Source organism: Canis aureus, chromosome 25 (assembly GCF_053574225.1).
Source record: "Canis aureus isolate CA01 chromosome 25, VMU_Caureus_v.1.0, whole genome shotgun sequence".
Taxonomy (NCBI): Eukaryota; Metazoa; Chordata; class Mammalia; order Carnivora; family Canidae; genus Canis; species Canis aureus.
Window position 1 is genome coordinate 35,854,402 of NC_135635.1, and position 19,483 is coordinate 35,873,884.

The window sequence follows — 19,483 nt, forward strand, 5'->3', positions numbered from 1 at the left end:
ATCTTAGTATATGGTTTGTCTTTTCGCATCATTTTATTCACATAAAAAGTAAACTCAGAGCCAAATGTTGTAAAGGTGCATTTGTGCTCTTTGATAAATGCAGGCAGATGAGTTTGAGACCGTGGGATTCCTCTTGGAAGAGGGAATGAGCCAAGCGCTTGTCTGAGTTTGTCAGTAGGTGTGCTTTGTTGGGTACTCTGTATCTCTTGAATAATCTTCGCTGAGGTGACTCAATGGCCTTCAGATGAACAGTTTTCTTTATATAAATGAAGGAGTTAGGAGTTCTGACCTTCTTGAACTTCCAACCTGACATTTTCAACACCAACTGCCGTTTTGTATGTTTACATGTGTGTCTTTCAGAAAAGAAAGCGGAGGGCCCCTTTCCAACTGCACTACAGATTTCTTTCGCCAGGGAAGATGGTGCCCTCAAATTGAGAAATGTTATAGTATATGTCAGTGCTATGTAGTCACTTCTCAGATGCACTGCACCTTTCAGATTTATTTATCCTTGAAATCAGGTACATACTGACCCCTGGGTCTGTGCCAAGCATTATTCTAGTGGCTGGGAGGGAACAAACCAACAAAGGATTCTAGTCCCAATGAGCTTGCATTTTAGTGAATGAATATCGAGAATAAACAAATGTGAAGTTTAATGTCAAATGTCAATAAGTATTACAAAGAAAACATGGTAAAGGGATAAAGATGGGCATAATTGTAAGAGATATGTTCATTTTATTTTATTTATTTATTTTTATATGTTCATTTTAAATGGGAGGGGGTCTCTAAATGATAACAATAAATAAATGGATTCATGAGGTGGAAGTTCAGAATCATTTGAATAGCTAGAGAGAAGAACATTCCAGGCAGAGAGAGCAGATGCAAAGACTGCTGCAGGGAGGGAGTGTACTTGGCCTGTTCAAGAAATGGCAAGCAAGGGAAAATGGATTGTTCAAGAACCCTGTATTGCCTTGCAAGTTTAAAAAAACACAAAGTTGGTAATACACACAAGGCAAAAATATTCAAAGGTATAAAGTATTTTGTGAAGAAATGTCATCTTAGTTCTGATTCCCTCAAGGCAACCAGGTTTGTTTGTTTGTTTAAGTATTTCAGATCTTTTATGTTCCTGGGTATATGTGTGTGTGTGTGTGTGTGTGTGTGTTTGGCAAACATGCAATTCGGGGAGGTGGGGGAGAGGTTTTAATTGTTGTTATTCTAACAACAAACATTATATCTGATTTTAAAATCCTGTAGGTAGGTTTACTGCTCAGCTGGTGCTCTAATTGCCCCCCTTCCTCTTCCCTGCTCATTTTAAACAATTTTTTTGTGAAGTTTTTCAAACATTTTTTAAATATCTTAAGACCATACACTTCTTGGCAGACATTTTTTGTCCATCTAATTATCCAGCATAGGTAGAATCCTCTTTATCATTGGTACTGACTCTACAACATTTCCATTTTATAGCTATCAATAATTTTGTCAGCCCTTTTATTGGATATTGAGGCTTTTAAAAAATTGCAGTTATAAGCACTTTATGTTATAGTGCCAACATCCTTACCTTTAAATTCTATCTTATTTTGGGTTTACAGTTCATCTATTTGAAGAGAAAAAACAATGTAACAATGAAATGCAAAGCGTTGGAAAAAATCTTTGATAGTGGGTGTAAGTACAACCCTAAAACACTCATTGAAGGTACACAAGAAAGAATAGGAGTTGGATTGATGTGAGGATGGGCCTGAAATAAGTTCTTGTTTTTTTTTGTTTGTTTGTTTTGTTTTTTACAGCAAGAGATCAGGGACTTCAATTGCTGTATCAAGAAACAAAGGCTATCTGGATGGGAACATAGCCAGAGATTAACTAGAAGGCTGTCGTTCCATGATCACATATTAGCTGTGATTGGTAGCAAGCTCATGAGTCAGCATATCTGACGGAACAGCACCTGTAGAGAAAACCCCACACAACTGGAAATATTTGCAGGCCCACTATTTGCCAAGAGTGGTGCTCTGCTTTTCTTTCTTTCTTTTTTTTGATGCTCTGCTTTTCGATCACAAAATAGCTTAATTGGCACAGTATTCTAAGGAACTTCTGCATTTATTGCAAAGGTGCAATGTTTGAAAGTACTTTTGCTCTCAGTGGAATGGAAAAATGTGTGTATGTATATATGTATTTTTTAATTTTTAAAATTTAAATTCAATTCGCCAACATATAGTATAACACCTAGTGCTCATCCCATCAAGTACCATCCTTAGTGCCTGTCACCCAGTTACCCCAACCTCCCCTTCCACAACCCTTTGTTTCCCAGAGTCTCATGGTTTGTCTCCCTCGCTAAATTTTTTCCACTCAGTTTCCCTCCTTTCCCTTATAATCCCTTTCACTATTTCTTATATTCCACATATGAGTGAAAAATGTATTCAGACAGACCAATACTTTGAGATTTTGAAGTAATAAAGTTCTTTAAATCGTAGAGCTGATGCAGATTGAAACTTCTGGGAGCTAGTACTTGGTTTCAGTTGAGGAGAAAATAAATGTAATCTCTTGACTCCAGAGGACTGATTTTGTAAATCATGCCATAAGTGTCTTTCTTGTTTAATAGGAGAAATCTAGAAAGAGACTGGCTGATATAAATCTCTAAAAATTAGGTAGTCTTATCCAGCAGAGGTGGATAAACTATATTAGTTTTGTCATTTTCTTTGGGTGAAAGCATTTCATCTGACAATCTAGCTCCAGAATCACCCACATTTTCTCAATAGGGATGGCAAGCTGTACTGGAACTGAAATCCACGTTGGTAACATGACACAGTTTGATTGGCTTGTGGATCCCTCCCTACTCCTCTCTAGTTTGCCCAGTATCCTGGTAAGAGGGTTATAGAAGAGAGGCATGTGACATAAGAGTCGACAAATCACTACTTTGTTTTTACCATAATATCTTCTCGGGTGTTGATCTGTTTAGTTCATAGAGGACTTCACATATGGGGTTCAAAATGACTCTTGTGTTTACTGCATGGACATGACACCACTGCTGGCAATAGTCCCTTTTGTCTGTTGAGAACAGAACTTCTCAAGCAATAAAAATACTGGGAATAGTGTGTGTGTGTGTGTGTGTGTGTACTTGCACATGTGTGCATGTATGTGTGCACCTACATGTTTTATTATGAAATTCCTCAACTTATTTTCTAAAATGGCTGTTATGGCTGAATTGTTTCCTTCCTAATGTTGAAGTCCTAACCCCTGGTACCTTAGAATGTAACCATATTTGGATATTAGATCTTTGAAGAGGTGATTAAGTTAAAATGAGGCCATTAAGGTAGGGCCCTGACCCAATAGAATTGGTGCTGGTACAAAATGAGGAAGATGCAGACGCTAGAGGCTCATATGCACAGAAGAATGGCCATGTGAAGAGGCAGCAAGAGGGCAGCTGTTGCAAGCCAAAAGAGGCCTTAGGAGAAGCCAAAACTGCTGGCACCTTGATCTTGGACTTGCAGCTCCAGAACTGTAAGAAAATAAATTTCTGTTCTTTAAGTCACTCAGTCTGTGGCACCCTTAATTTGCAGCAATGTATGAGCATTTCTCTATGTCCTTTTCAGCATTTGGAATTGTCACTTACAAAATTTTAGCTCTTCTATAGTATGTGTTTGGTGATACTTATTCTGGTTTTAATTTACATTTCCCTAATAGCTAGTGATGTTGAATAGATTTTCATGTGCTTATTTGCCATGTATTTTTCCTCTCTGGTAAAGTGTCTGTTCATGTCTTCTGTAAATTTTTTTATTGGACTTTTTATTTTGTTTTTGGCTTAAACAATTTAAATTTCGAGAATTCTGAATGCAGTTGAGATATGAGCTCTTTGTCAAATATGTGAATTGCAAATATTTTTCCTTCAATTTATGACTTGTCTTTTTATCCTTTTAACAGTACTTTTTGTAGGGCAAAAGTGTTTACATCTGATGAAGTCTAATTTATTATTTTTTTTCTTTAGGGATCATAGTATTGGTGTCATGTCTAAGAACACTTAGCCTAAGTCTTGAAGATTTTCTTCTGTTTCCTCTCAGATAATTTTTGTAGGAGAGGAAGATTTTGGTTGGGTTTCAGTTTTTTGCCTGTGGATTTCTAGTCATTCCAGAACCATTTCTTGAAAAACTATTCTTACTTAATTGCACTTATTTTGCTAAAATCCAATTGGCCATACTGAAGGTGGGTTTATTTCTCTGCCATTGATCTAGTTTGCCTATCCCTCCACCAATAACACATTGTTTTGAGTACTGTAAACCTTAAAATCAGGTAGAGTGAATCCTCCTATTTTATCCTTTTTTCAACATTATTTTAGCTATTCTAGTTTTTTGCCTTTCTTTGTACATTTTGGGATAAACTTGTCTATTTCTAACAAAAAGTCTTGCTGGGATTTTGATAGGAAATGTATTAAATCTATAGATCAATTTGAAGAGGATTGACAGGGCAGCCCCAGTGGCGCAGCAGTTTGGCACCGCCTGCAGCCTGGGGTGTGATCCTGGAGACCCGGGATCGAGTCCCACATTGGGTTCCCTGCATGGAGCCTGCTTCTCCCTATGCCTGTGTCTCTGCCTCTCTCTCTGTGTGTCTATGAATAAATAAATAAAATCTTAAAAAAAAAATTTCACTGATTTAAAAAAAAAAAGAAGAGGATTGACATTGAGTCTTCTAATCCATAAACATGGTATGCGTCTAATTGCTTCAGATCTTTGATTCTTTCGTCAGTATTTTAGATTTTAGCATACAAGTCCTGTACATGCTTTGTTAGATCTGTATCAAAGGGTTTCATTTTGTTTTTAGCAATTGCAAATAGTATCGTTCTTAATATCAGCTTTCTCTTCCTCATCACTAGTATATAGAAACACAATATAGTTTTAGATGCAGACTTTTTATCCTACAAATTCAGTGAACTTGTCAGTTCCAGGGTTTGTTTGTTTATTTTGGTAGATTCTTTGGGATTTTCTATGTAGTTAGGAACAAGATTTTTATTATGTTATTTGCAAAAACAGGACTTTATTTCTTTCGTTCTAACCTGTACCCCTTTATTTCCTTTTCTTGCCTTACTGTACTGGCTAGCTAGGACTTCCAATACTATATTGGCTAAGAATGGTTAGAGTGAATATTCTTGCCTTGTTTCTAATATTAGTGGGGGAGAGCATTCAGTTGTTGAACATTAAGTATCATGTTAGTGGTAGAGTTTTAAAATTTTTATTTTATTTATTTTTGGTAGCGTTTTAAAATTTTATTTATTGTATTTTTTTATTGGAGTTCAATTTGTCATGGTACCATTTTTTTAGACACTCTCAAATTGAGGAAGATTGCTCTATTTCTAGTTTGCTGGGAGTTTTTATTCTGATTGGGTGTTGAATCTTGTCTAATACTTTTTTTGCATCAGTTGATCATGATTCTGTCTCTTTAGCCCATGAATATAGGGCATGACATTGATTGCTTTTCAAACCAGCGTATTATTCCTAAAATAAATGCACTCAGTCATTGCTATGGTCTAAATGTTTGTGTCCCCTGCAAAAGTAATATGTTGAAATGCTAATGCCAATGTAATGGTATTAGGAAGTGGAGACTGGGAGCTGCTTTGATCATGACGGTGGAGCCTTTATGAATGTGATTCATGTTCTTCTAAAAAGAGGCCTCAGAGATCTCTTGCCTATTACCTGGTATGAGGACATACTGAGAAGAAGATGTGGGCCAAAAGCCAGGAAGAGGGCCTTCACCAGAACTTGACACTATGGGCATATCAATCTTGAACTCTCAGCCTCCAGAACTGTTGGAAATCGACTTCTAAGCTACCCAGTTTGGGGTATTTTGCAATAGGATTCTGAACAGACTAGACTTTCATACTGCATAAATTTTTAAGCATATTATTAGATGTGATTTGCTAGTATTTTGTTGAAGATTTTTACATCTCTGTGCATCAGGGATATTGGTATGTAGTTTTCTTTTTGTGTTATTCCTCTGGTTGTGCTATCAAGATAACATGGGACTTGTAAAATGATCTGGGAAGGGCTCCTTTTATTTTCTGAAAGACAGCATAGAATTCTTTATTTTTCTTCAAATATTTGGTAGAATTCCTCAGTGAAACCACCTGATTCTAGAGATTTCTTTTTTGAGAAATTTGAACTCTAAATTTAATTGAATAGTTATGGGCCTATCCAAATTACTTCATATTGGGTGAATTGTGGTAGTTTGTGCTTTTTGAAGAATTGCTCTATTTTATCTAAATCATCAAATGTATGTATGAAGAGTTATTAAGTTATTTCTTTATTGTCTGGTATCTGCAGAAATGGTACTGATGTTTCATTCCTGATATTTATAATTTTCTTTTCTCTTTTTTTGTCAGTCTCATCAGAGGTTTTCAACTTTAATGATCTTTTCAAAAACCAGCTTTTGTTTCATTGATTTTTTTCCCCTGGTTTTCTATTTTTTATTTTATTGACCTCCACTTTTACTCCATATTGTTTTCTTCTTTTGGATTGCTTTGGATTTGCTTTGTTCTTTATCTAATTTCTTCAGATTATTGATTTGAGACTTTTATCCTTTTTTTTTTTTTTTTTAATGTAGACTCTGTACCCAGTATGAAGCCCAGTGTGGGGCTTGAACTCACGACCCTGGGATCAAGACCTGAGCTGAGATTTTTTTTTTTCTGAGCTGAGATTAAGAGTCAGATGCTTAACCAACTGAGCCACTCAGTCACCCCTTTTCAATTTTATTTTATTATTTTAATTTTTAAATTTTTTACAATTTTAATATAAGCATTTACTGCTATAAATTTCCTTCTTAGCACTGCTTTACCTGTACTTCACAAATTTCAAATATATTTACATTTTCAATCAGTTCAATGTATTTTTAAATTTCTCTTGGGACTTTCTCATTGATCCATTTAGAAGAGTGGGATTTAATTTCTAAGTGTTTAGTGATTTTTTCCCCATTTTATTTCTGATATTAATTTCTAATTTTACCCATTATAGTCAGAGAACTGTGGGATTTTAATACTTTAAAATATGTTGAGTATTATTTTGGTTTATGGTCTAGGGTATAGTCAGTGAATATTTTATGGGTTTCTAAGAATAATTTTGTTATTTTTGAGTGGAGTGTTCTATAAATGTCAATTAGATCCTGTTGATTGATGGTGGTGTTAAGTTTTTCTATATTCTTACACTGAGGGAGCATCTAATTAACTGTCTGGGCCCAGTGGTCTCTGCTCCATGAACATGATACTGCTGAGTTTGGGGGGTATGGAAGAAATCTGGGGCTCTATACTGAGTTTGTCAAAAGACCTAGTTTGAGCCAGCCCTTGTGAAGTAAGGGCACAGGCTTAGCACCTCTCCTACTTTGAAACCTCTATTGTGGACTCATGTAGACCTAACTTGAACCTCTGTTAACGCCTTCAAAAGTTTAAGGAATTGGGTGGGACGAAATACGAGATTATAAAAATTTTGTGGAAAAAAAAGAAATTATGGTATCATTAACTTAGAAACAATTTTATTTTAAAGATTTTATTTATTCATTTGAGACAGAGATACCAAGACAGAACATTAGCAGGTAGAGGAGTAGAAGGAGTGAAAGAAGTAGACTCCCTGCCAAGCAGGGAGCCCAATGTGGGGCTTAATCCCAGAACCTTGAGATCATGACCTGAACTGAAGGCAGATGCTTAATCATCTGAACCATACAAGTGCCGCTAACTTAGAAACTTTAAAGTTTCTGGTGCAAATGAAGAATATGTTAAGTACCAATGTTCTCATTGTTTTAGATCTTCACAACAATTGTGGCATCATTCTAGAGTAGGCTCCGGAACTCACATGGGGCTTGCACTCATGATCCTGATATCAAGAGTCATGTGCTCTAGGGCAGCCGGGGTGGCTCAGCGGTTTAGTGCCGCCTTCAGCTCAGGGCTAGATCCTGGTAGATCCAGGATCGAGTCCCACGTCAGGCTCCCTGCATAGAGCCTGCTTCTCCCTCTGCCTGTGCCTGTGCCCCTCCCTCTCTGTCTCTCATGAATAAATAAATAAGATTTAAAAAAAGGTCATGTGCTCTACCGACTGAGCCAGTAGTTAGGTATCTGCTCCCCAGCACCTTTTTTTTTTTTTTTTTAAGATTTTATTTATTCATGAGAGAGAGACACACACACACAAACACAGGCAGAAGGTAAAGCAGGCTCCATGCAGGGAGCCAGACGTGGGACTCGATCCTGAGTCCCCAGAATCATGCCCTGAGCTGAAGGCGGCGCTAAACTGCTGAGCCACCCAGGCTGCCCTCCCTAGCACCTTTTGTTGCCATTTAGTAAGTAAAGGTGTCATGGATCCAGGTCACATAAATTTATTATAAGGCTCAAACCCACAGAAATGGAGACCACAGAGAGAAAAGCCTGGAAATGAGTAGGTCTAGGCTCAAGTCCAAAGCTCTCACAATTTTTAACCTCCAGCTACCCACTCAACATCATGATCTCAGTGTCTTTGCCTGAAAGGAAAGGAGTTGTGTGATTTGGTGGTTTCAACTGGTGGTCAGAGTGAAATCATTTCAGAATTATCCTTAGCCTTCCCTCCACTCTAATAGGCCATAATCCTTTGGGTGTTACTCTGTCAAGGTCACACCCAGGGATGGCACCAGAGAATTATATTTCACTGGCTGAGAATTGTAACCTATATCTGCACATAATTGTGGGGCAAAGGCTTGTGGCGGCAATAGCCGATGTAGAGCGTTCCAGGTGTGCGGGAACAATGTTGTGCTGTAAATATAACTAACTCAGGGGCAGCCCGGGTGGCTCAGTGGTTTAGGGCCGCCTTCAGCTCAGGGTGTGATCCTGGAGACCTGGGATCGAGTCCCACGTCGGGCTCCCTGCGTTGGAGCCTGCGTGGAGCCTGCTTCTCCCTCTGCCTGTGTCTCTGCCTCTCTCTGTGTCTCAAATAAATAAAATCTTAAAATAAATATAACTAACTCAGATAAAGGAGAGGCTGAACAAGGATCAGACGCTCTCCCTGTTCTGCTCACTTCGTGTCTGTTTAGAATAGTGTGTTTAGGGGCGCCTGGGAAGCTCAGTTGGTTAAGCATCTGCCTTCTGCTCGGGTCATGATCCTAGGGTTCTGGGATGAAGCCCTGCATCAAGCTCCCTACTTAGTGGGGAGTCTGCTTCTCCTTCTCCCTCTCCTCTACCTCCCCCCCCCGCCCCGACCAACGCCATTCCACTAGTGCTCTGCAAATGAGTAAATAAAAAATCTTAAAAAAAAAAAGAATAGTATGTTTAAATTGTACTACCAGAGTCTTTTGGACAGATATAGAATGAGAAGTCATTCAATGTAAAATAGACTACTAGTGATTAATGCCTGAAGTCATTTTCTTTACAGAGTTGAACTTTCCAGACCTTTCCCCGCCTACATCTCTGCTTCCTGCTTTTCCTCCTCTTTCTTCTCATTCATTTTAAGGGTAAACTACTGGTGGTGCCATGTGCAGTTAATCATTTCCATCACCCCAAACAAGCAGCAATCAGTGGATATCGAGATAGTGGCTATTATATCAGTACCATCTTTCCTAACAGATATGACAGCTGTTGAAAGATAAAACGCAGGAAGACTTTCCCAATGCTTTTGATTGGCACTTCCCTTCCCAATCTCACTCCTCACAATGCCCCTTTGTGTACTTTTAACTTAGAGTGTGCAGGGTGGTGGGGGGGGGGTTGGTCTTTTTCCCTGCCACAACTCTCAGGAATAAATTACCCGAAATTAATAAACAGAAGACTCCATTGTACAGTTTTCCTCATACTTTGCTAGTGATTCCAAGTGAAGTTATTTAAATGTCAAATAATACCACTACCATCATAGAGAGCCATCATCTCTATGTTCTTTTAATCATCCATTCTAATTTAAAAGTCAATTTGAATCAATTTTTTTAAAGTGAGCCTGTGCTCTGAAACATGTATATTTATAGTATATAAACCCCATGTGGGATCCCTGGGTGGCACAGCGGTTTGGCGCCTGCCTTTGGCCCAGGGCGCGATCCTGAAGACCCGGAATCGAACACGTCGGGCTCCCGGTGCATGGAGCCTGCTTCTCCCCCTGCCTGTGTCTCTGCCTCTCTCTCTCTCTCTGTGATTATCATAAATAAATAAAAATTAAAAAAAAAACCCATGTATGGATGCATAAGTATACACTCATAGTATACATTTTTCTTATAAAACATAAGAAAAAGAGATGAAATATTGTACAAAAGGTTTTCATTAATGTAACAAACTTCTAAGATATTTTAATAATAATCAGTATGGTGATTTAAAATGTTTATTTGTAAAGGTATTGGCTTATTCATTTCTTTGTTCAGTTTAATTTGATAGTTGATTTCCATGGCTCTAATAGCTGAAAAATAGCTGTAATAGCTGTATATGGGTTCAAATGGAAGATAAATATTTTGCTTCTGTCATATATACTTTTTACTCCATCGGCAAATTATTTAAATGTTTTTGTTGAAATTTGCATAGAAAATTTCCATTTACCTGGTATCAAAATCGTTTATGTAAACCAGTTAGAAATTGTTGCATAACAATACATTTCAAAATAAATGGAAACTAGATAACTTTGAAAGAGGTTAGAAATATCTTTTAACTTTCATAATATGTAATATGTAAATATGAGAGAATCGTATGTGAGCAATATTTTACTTCAGCAACAAAAACACAAGATGATGAATAGTTCCACTTCCGAAAACCTATTTTGAAACCTCATAATAAAGGTTCTTTTAAAAAAAAAATCCATTTTTATTCACTGTGAACAATTTTACTCATTAAAAAAAATCACTTTTACTTTGAAGATGTTCATTTTTCTAAAACTATCTGCTAGGTAGCATACTTCTGCCAGCCACTGATCACAGAAAAGATAGGAAATTTAGGACACTTGCCTTTATATAAAAGGAGAATGGATAATATTCTATATGCTACAATTCTCTTAAGTACTTTGACAGTTGTCAAGCAGTGAGCACCTGCATAGGACAATTTTTTTCTTTATTTTCATTTTTTCTTTTTCAAAAATAACTTTTTAAAAAGATTTTATTTATTTATTCATCACACACACACACACACACACACACACACACACACACACAGATAGGCAGAGACACAGGCAGAGGGAGAAGCAGGCTCCATTCAGGGAGCCTGACCCGGGACTCGATCCCAGGTCTCCAGGATCACACACTGAGCTGAAGACGGCACTAAACCGCTGAGCCACCTGGGCTGCCTTATTTTCATTTTTTAAATTTGTAATTTTTTTGGAATATAGTCGACACAATGTTACATTAGTGTCAGGTGTACAACATAGTGATTCAACTTCTTTACGCTATGCTCACTGTAGGACAAATGGTTTTAAGTATTACTCCCCTTCTCATTTCAAAGTATTGCTATGTTTATACCATTTAATGGTTTTGATTTTATGAAATAAACCACAATGATACCATCACGGGTTGCATTATGTTAAACATGCATGAACAAATACAGCTTGCAAATGATCAGCTGCGTTATTTCATGTGCCATTCTTTCCCTCAGGATCCTTCCTCTTCCATTTGTGATACCCAGACCCTGACAAACAGATGTACACTGTGCTATCATCACTCTTTTATATCTAAATGTAGTGAAATTTAGTGAAAGCTCATTTTTACATATTTCAAGGTAAATATACAAGCAAATCTTTGTATTTTCCTCCTATATAGCCCTCACTAAAGTAACCTTGGTTCCAAGCATTGTAAATATATCATCTTCCACCTATACTACAAGACATACTACTTGCCTTTTACTGATGTGGAAACCAGTGGCTCTGAAAAATTAGTATGCCTACATTCCTCAGGGTGACTCATGCTAGCTGCTGTAATAACCAATTTAAATTTCAGTGGCTTAATAGAACACATTTTTTTTTTCCTTGCAGATGTATTTGGTTAGGTGGCTCCCCTGGGTAGTTTTCCTCCCAGGGACTACTTAGGAATAGTTTCCTCCCACGCTGTGACTGTTATCTAATGTGTTTCAGCTTGTCCTGCTGTCATCCAGCCAGTAGATGGGGAAATGAGACAGCAAGTGTGTTTCAGACGATGAGGGGCACATCGCTAATGCTCTTTGTCCATGGGCAAGAGCTAGTTACATGGCTGTACCTACATTTAAGGGGGTGGGCAAGCCCTTCATTGCACCCGGCGAGAAGAAATAGGTTAAGAGAGCAGAACTTTCCACAGTCTCCACAATTACTTTTTTTTATAATAAATTTATTTTTATTGGTGTTCATTTTGCCAACTTACAGAATAACACCCAGTGCTCATCCCGTCAAGTGCCCCCCTCAGTGCCCGTCACCCATTCACCCCCACCCCCCGCCATCCTCCCTTCCACCACCCCTAGTTCGTTTCCCAGAGTTAGCAGTCTTTACGTTCTGTCTCCCTTTCTGATATTTCCCACACATTTCTTCTCCCTTCCCTTCTGTTCCCTTTCACTATTATTTATATTCCCCAAATGAATGAGAACATATAATGTTTGTCCTTCTCCGATCGACTTACTTCACTCAGCATCATACCCTCCAGTTCCATCCATGTTGAAGCAAAAGATGGGTATTTGTCGTTTCTAATGGCTGAGGAATATTCCATTGTATACATAGATCACAGCTTGTTTATCCATTCATCCTTTGATGGACACCGAGGCTCCTTCCACAGTTTGGCTATTGTGGACATTGCTGCTAGAAACATCGGGGTGCAGGTGTCCCGGCGTTTCACTGCATCTGTATCTTTGGGGTAAATCCCCAACAGTGCAATTGCTGGGTCGTAGGGCAGGTCTATTTTTAACTCTTTGAGGAACCTCCACACAGTTTTCCAGGGTGGCTGCACCAGTTCACATTCCCACCAACAGTGTAAGAGGGTTCCCTTTTCTCCGCATCCTCTCCAACATTTGTTGTTTCCTGCCTTGTTAATTTGCCCCATTCTCGCTGGTGTGAGGTGGTATCTCATTGTGGTTTTGATTTGTATTTCCCTGATGGCAAGTGATGCGGAGCATTTTCTCATGTGCGTGTTGGCCATGTCTATGTCTTCCTCTGTGAGATTTCTCTTCATGTCTTTTGCCCATTTCATGATTGGATTGTTTGTTTCTTTGGTGTTGAGTTTAAGAAGTTCTTTATAGATCTTGGACACTAGCCCTTTATCTGATATGTCATTTGCAAATATCTTCTCCCATTCTGTAGGTTGTCTTTGAGTTTTGTTGACTGTATCCTTTGCTGTGCAAAAGCTTCTTATCTTGATGAAGTCCCAATAGTTCATTTTTGCTTTTGTTTCTTTTGCCTTCGTGGATGTATCTTGCAAGAAGTTACTGTGGCTATGTTCAAAAAGGGTGTTGCCTGTGTTCTCCTCTAGGATTTTGACGGAATCTTGTCTCACATTTAGATCTTTCATCCATTTTGAGTTTATCTTTGTGTATGGTGAAAGAGAGTGGTCTAGTTTCATTCTTCTGCATGTGGATATCTAATTTTCCCAGCACCATTTATTGAAGAGACTGTCTTTCTTCCAGTGGATAGTCTTTTATCCTTTACCAAATATTAGTTGACCATACAGTCGAGGGTCCACTTCTGGGTTCTCTATTCTGTTCCATTGATCTGTGTGTCTGTATTTGTGCCAGTACCACACTGTCTTGATGACCACAGCTTTGTGGTACAACCTGAAATCTGGCATTGTGATGCCCCCAGATACGGTTTTCTTTCTTAAAATTCCCCTGGCTATTCGGGGTCTTTTCTGATTCCACACAAATCTTAAAATAATTTGTTCTAACTCTCTGAAGAAAGTCCATGGCATTTTGATAGGGATTGCATTAAACGTGTATATTGCCCTGGGTAACATTGACATTTTCACAATATTAATTCTGCCAATCCATGAGCATGGAAAATTTTTCCATCTCTTTGTGTCTTCCTCAATTTCTTTCAGAAGTGTTCTCTAGTTTTTAGGGTATAGATCCTTTACCTCTTTGGTTAGGTTTATTCCTAGGTATCTTATGCTTTTGGGTGCAATTGTAAATGGGATTGACTCCTTAATTTCTCTTTCTTCAGTCTCATTGTTAGTGTATAGAAATTCCACTGATTTCTGGGCATTGATTTTGTATCCTGCCATGCTACCGAATTGCTGTATGAGTTCTAGCAATCTTGGGGTGGAGGCTTTTGGGTTTTGTAGTTAGAGTATCATGTCATCGGCGAAGAGGGAGAGTTTGACTTCTTCTTTGCCAATTTGAATGCCTTTAATGTCTTTTTGTTTTCTGATTGCTGAGGCTAGGACTTCCAGTACTATGTTGAACAGCAGTGGTGAGAGTGGACATCCCTGTCTTGTTCCTGATCTTAGGGGAAAGGCTCCCAGTGCTTCCCCATTGAGAATGATATTTGCTGTGGGCTTTTTGTACATGGCTTTTAAGATGTCGAGGAATGTTCCCTTTATCCCTACACTCTGAAGAGTTTTGATCAGGAATGGATGCTGTATTTTGTCAAATGCTTTCTCTGCATCTAATGAAAGGATCATATGGTTCTTGGTTTTTCTCTTGCTGATATGATGAATCACATTGATTGTTTTACGGGTGTTTAACCAGCCTTGTGACCCGGGGATAAATCCTACTTGGTCATGGTGAATAATTTTCTTAATGTACTGTTGTATCCTATTGGCTAGTATCTTGCTGAGAATTTTTGCATCCATGTTCATCAGGGATATTGGTCTGTAATTCTCCTTTTTGGTGGGGTCTTTGTCTGGTTTTGATATTAAGGTGATGCTGGCCTCGTAGAACAAATTTGGAAGTACTCCATCTCTTTCTATCTTTCCAAACAGCTTTAGTAGAATAGGTATAGTTTCTTCTTTAAACGTTTGATAGAATTCCCCGGGGAAGCCATCTGGCCCTGGACTTTTGTGTCTTGGGAGGTTTTTGATGATTGCTTCAATTTCCTCCCTGGTTATTGGCCTGTTCAGGTTTTCTATTTCTTCTTGTTCCAGTTTTGGTAGTTTGTGGCTTTCCAGGAATGCGTCCATTTCTTCTAGATTGCCTAATTTATTGGCGTATAGCTGTTCATAATATGTTTTTAAAATCGTTTGTATTTCCTTGGTGTTGGTAGTGATCTCTCCTTTGTCATTCATGATTTTATTAATTTGAGTCTTCTCTATCTTCTTTTTAATAAGGTTGGCTAATGGTTTATCTATCTTATTAATTCTTTCAAAGAACCAACTCCTGATTTTGTTGATCTGTTCCACAGTTCTTCTGGTCTCAATTTCGTTGAGTTCTGCTCGAATCTTTATTAACTCTCTTCTTCTGCTGGGTATAGGATCCATTTGCTGTTTCTTCTCTAGCTCCTTTATGTGTAAGGTTAGCTTTTGTATTTGAGTTCTTTCCAGTTTTTGAATGGATGCTTGTATTGCGATGTATTTCCCCCTTAGGACTGCTTTTGCTGCATCCCAAAGATTTTGAACGGTTGTGTCTTCATTCTCATTAGTTTCCATGAATCTTTTTAATTTTTCCTTAATTTCCTGGTTGACCCTTTCATCTTTTAGCAGGATGGTCCTTAACCTCCACGTGTTTGAGGTCCTTCCAAACTTCTTGTTGTGATTTAGTTCTAATTTCAAGGCATTATGGTCTGAGAATATGCAGGGGACGATCCCAATCTTTTGGTATCAGTTCAGACCCGATTTGTGACCCAGTATGTGGTCTATTCTGGAGAAAGTTCCATGTGCACTTGAGAAGAATGTGTATTCAGTTGAGTTTGGATGTAAAGTTCTGTAGATATCTGTGAAATCCATCTGGTCCAGTGTATCATTTAAAGCTCTCGTTTCTTGGAAATGTTGTGTTTAGAAGACCTATCGAGTATAGAAAGCACTAGATTGAAGTCACCAAGTATATTATTATCTAAGTATGTCTTAATTTTGATTGTTAATTGATATATTTGGCAGCTCCCACAATTGGGGCATATATATTGATGATTATTAAGTCTTCTTGTTGGATAGATCCTTGAAGTATGATATAGTGTCCCTCTTCATCTCTCACTACAGTCTTCGGGGTAAATTTTATTTTATCTGATATAAGGATGGCAACCCCTGCTTTCCTTTGAGGACCATTTGAATGGTACATGGTTTTCCAACATTTTTTTTTCAGGCTGTAGGTGTCCTTCTGTCTAAGATGAGTCTCTTGTAGACAGCAAATAGATGGGTCCTGCTTTTTTATCCAGTCTGAAACCCTGCACCTTTTGATGGGATCATTAAGCCCGTTCACGTTCAGAGTTACTATCGACAGATATGAGTTTAGTGTCATCATGATATCTATTCAGTCCTTGTTTTTGTGGATTGTTCCACTGAACTTCTTCTTAAATGGGAATTTTAAGAGTCCCCCTTAAAATTTCTTGCAGAGCTGGTTTGGAGGTCACATATTCTTTCAGTTCCTGTCTTGGAAGCTCTTTATCTCTCCTTCCATTTTGAATGAGAGTCTTGCTGGATAAAGGATTCTTGGTTGCATGTTCTTCTCATTTAGGACCCTGAATATATCCTGCCAGTCCTTTCTGGCCTGCCAGGCCTCTGTGGAGAGGTCTGCTGTTACCCTAATACTCCTCCCCATAAAAGTCAGGGATTTCTTATCTCTTGCTGCTTTAAGGATCTTCTCTTTATCTTTGGAATTTCTGAGCTTAACTATTAAATGTCGAGGTGTTGAACGGTTTTTATTGATTTTAGGGGGGGGATCTCTCTATTTCCTGGATCTGAATGCCTGTTTCCCTTCCCAGATTAGGAAAGTTTTCAGCTAGGATTTGTTCAAATACATATTCTGGCCCTCTGTCCCTTTTGGCGCCCTCGGGAACCCCAATTAAACGTAGGTTTTTCTTCCTCAGGCTCTCATTTATTTCCCTTAATATATCTTCATGGTCTTTTAATTGTCTCCTTTTTCCTCAGTTTGCCTCTTTGTCATCAACTTGTCTTCTATGTCACTCATTCCTTCTTCCACCTCATTAACCCTTGTCGTTAGGACTTCTAGTTTGGATTGCATCTCATTCAATTGATTTTTAATTTCTGCCTGATTGTATCTAAATTCTGCAGTCATGAAGTCTCTTGAGTCCTTAATGCTTTTTTCTAGAGCCACCAGGAGCTGTATAATAGTGCTTCTGAATTGGCTTTCTGACATTGAATTGTAATCCAGATTTTGTAACTCTGTGGGAGAGAGGACTGTTTCTGATTCTCTCTTTTGAGGTGAGGTTTTCCTTCTAGTCATTTTGCTCAGTGCAGAGTGGCCAAAAGCAAGTTGTATTGGGAAAAGGAGAAAAAGAGAGTAGAGAAAGAAGGAAAGAAAAGAGAAAAAGAAAAAAGAAAAAAGGAAGAAAAAAGAAAAAAAAGAAGAAAAAGAAAGGAAAAAAAGGGGGTGGGGTAAGCAAACAAATCAAAAAGCAAAACAAAACAAAAAACAAAAAACAAAAAACAAAAAACCCACGGGGAGTATCTTCTGATTCTGTGTACTTTAAGTCCCTTGACTTCCCCTGGAACTTGTCCGTCTAGCTGGTCTTCTGGGGGAGGGGCCTGCTGTGATTTTCAGGTGTTAGCACTTGGGGGAGCTGCTGTGCCCCCTGCCTGGTGCAGGGCTCAGTGGGGGTTGTTTACCCCGTGAGGCCGCAGGAGGAACAGCCCCAGTGGCGGGGCCAGCTCTGGAGCCCTGGAGTCAGCTCCTGCAGTAACTCCAGAGCTCTCCGTCTGCAGAGCCTGGAGGCTCCGGGGCGGGGCCGCTGATCTGCTCAGCTCGGGGCAGGAGCGTCCTCGCTGTCCTGGGCCCTCCCGGCCTCTGCCTGTCCCGGGGGAGGCCGGATCCTGGGTTGTGTCCCGGCGCCCTGTGCTCCGGAGCCTGCGCTGGTGGAGTCGTGCTCCCGCCCCGCAGCCCCCTCCGCGGAGCGGCCCCCGAGCCCCCCGAGCTGCTCCCGCCCTGCAGCCCCCTCCGCGGAGCCGCCCCCGAGCCCCCCCCGAGCTGCTCCGGGTCCCGCCGTGCGCGCTGCAGCCCTTAGGGAGCTCGGCGCACTCCCCCGGGGCGCAGGTGTCTGTTAGTGTCCCCGGGAGCCCGAGGGCATCCCCGCCCTCCTGGGGTCCTGCTCCAAGTCCCCGCGAGCCCCTTTCCGCCCGGGAAGGTCGGTGCAGCTCCTGCTCCTCCGGGACGGGGCTCTCCTGTCCTGGGGACACTCGCCCCGGCCTCAGCCCGGCTCCTCGCGGGGCCCCTCCCCCTTGGAGACCTTTTGTTTCTTTATTTCTTTTTCCCCGTCTTCCTACCTTGATAGGAGCGCGAACTCTTCTCACTGTAGCGTGTCAGCTGTTCTCTCTTTAAATCTCAGGCTGAATATTCGTAGATTTTCAGGATGATTTGAAGGTTATCTAGGTAATTTGGTGGAGACAGGTGACTTGGGTACCCTGCTCTTCAGCCATCCTGCCCCTCCTCTCCAGTCTTCACAATTCCAAAGCATGAAGTGTTATGAGGTGAATCTGGGCTTCCAGTCCTGGTCTGGCTATAGGATTTATGCTTTTCTCATTATACTACATTGTAGCGCAAGGCAAAGGAAGGACCTACAAAAAGACTAGTTGGTTCTTCATGCTGCACTTGGTAGAGTGAAGTCATGATGAAACCAGGTGAAAAGAGTGATAAGCCTTAATGCAGAGCTTTCCAGCTTTTCAATTTGCATAGTTAAATGAATGCGGTACTCTCAACTTGAATCATATAGCCCTTTTGGGAGACAAGTAGCTTTCTGCAAAGTCATATCTAGAGGGTATTTTCAACTAATTAGTACCAATATTTAGAGACTTATTCAATGGCATATATTAAAACTGTTCTTTTTACTGTTATCATAAGCTTTTTTTTTTTTTAAGTAGGCTATACACCGAACATAGGGCTTGAACTCACGACCCCAAGATCAAGGGTTGCACACTCACTCTACTGACTGAGCCAGCCAGGTTCCCTATGGGTTATGGATAGATTTTTTTTTTAATATTTTATTTATTTATTTAGGATAGTCACAGAGAGAGAGAGAGAGAGAGAGGCAGAGACACAGGCAGAGGGAGAAGCAGGCTCCATGCACCGGGAGCCTGACGTGGGATTCGATCCCGGGTCTCCAGGATCGCGCCCTGGGCCAAAGGCAGGCGCCAAACCGCTGCGCCACCCAGGGATCCCTGGATAGATTTTTAAATATGTATTTTTTAACCAACTTATAGTTGACCATGTCTCAATAATATAGCTAGAAAAGTGTAAGTCAGAGATTTGATCCCAGATTATCTTTAATGTTTTGCCTAAATGGTCCTGAAATAAACAAGATAAAATGAAAAAAAATTAAACGTACAACTCATCATAGATTGTATAAGTAGAGGTTAATCATAGAGTGTTATTATTAATAGTGTCAGATAATCATATGACAACATATATAAATGCTTTTGATTTTCAAATACTTTCAAGTATATTTTCTTATATGAACTCAGCTTGATGAGATAGATATCTTTA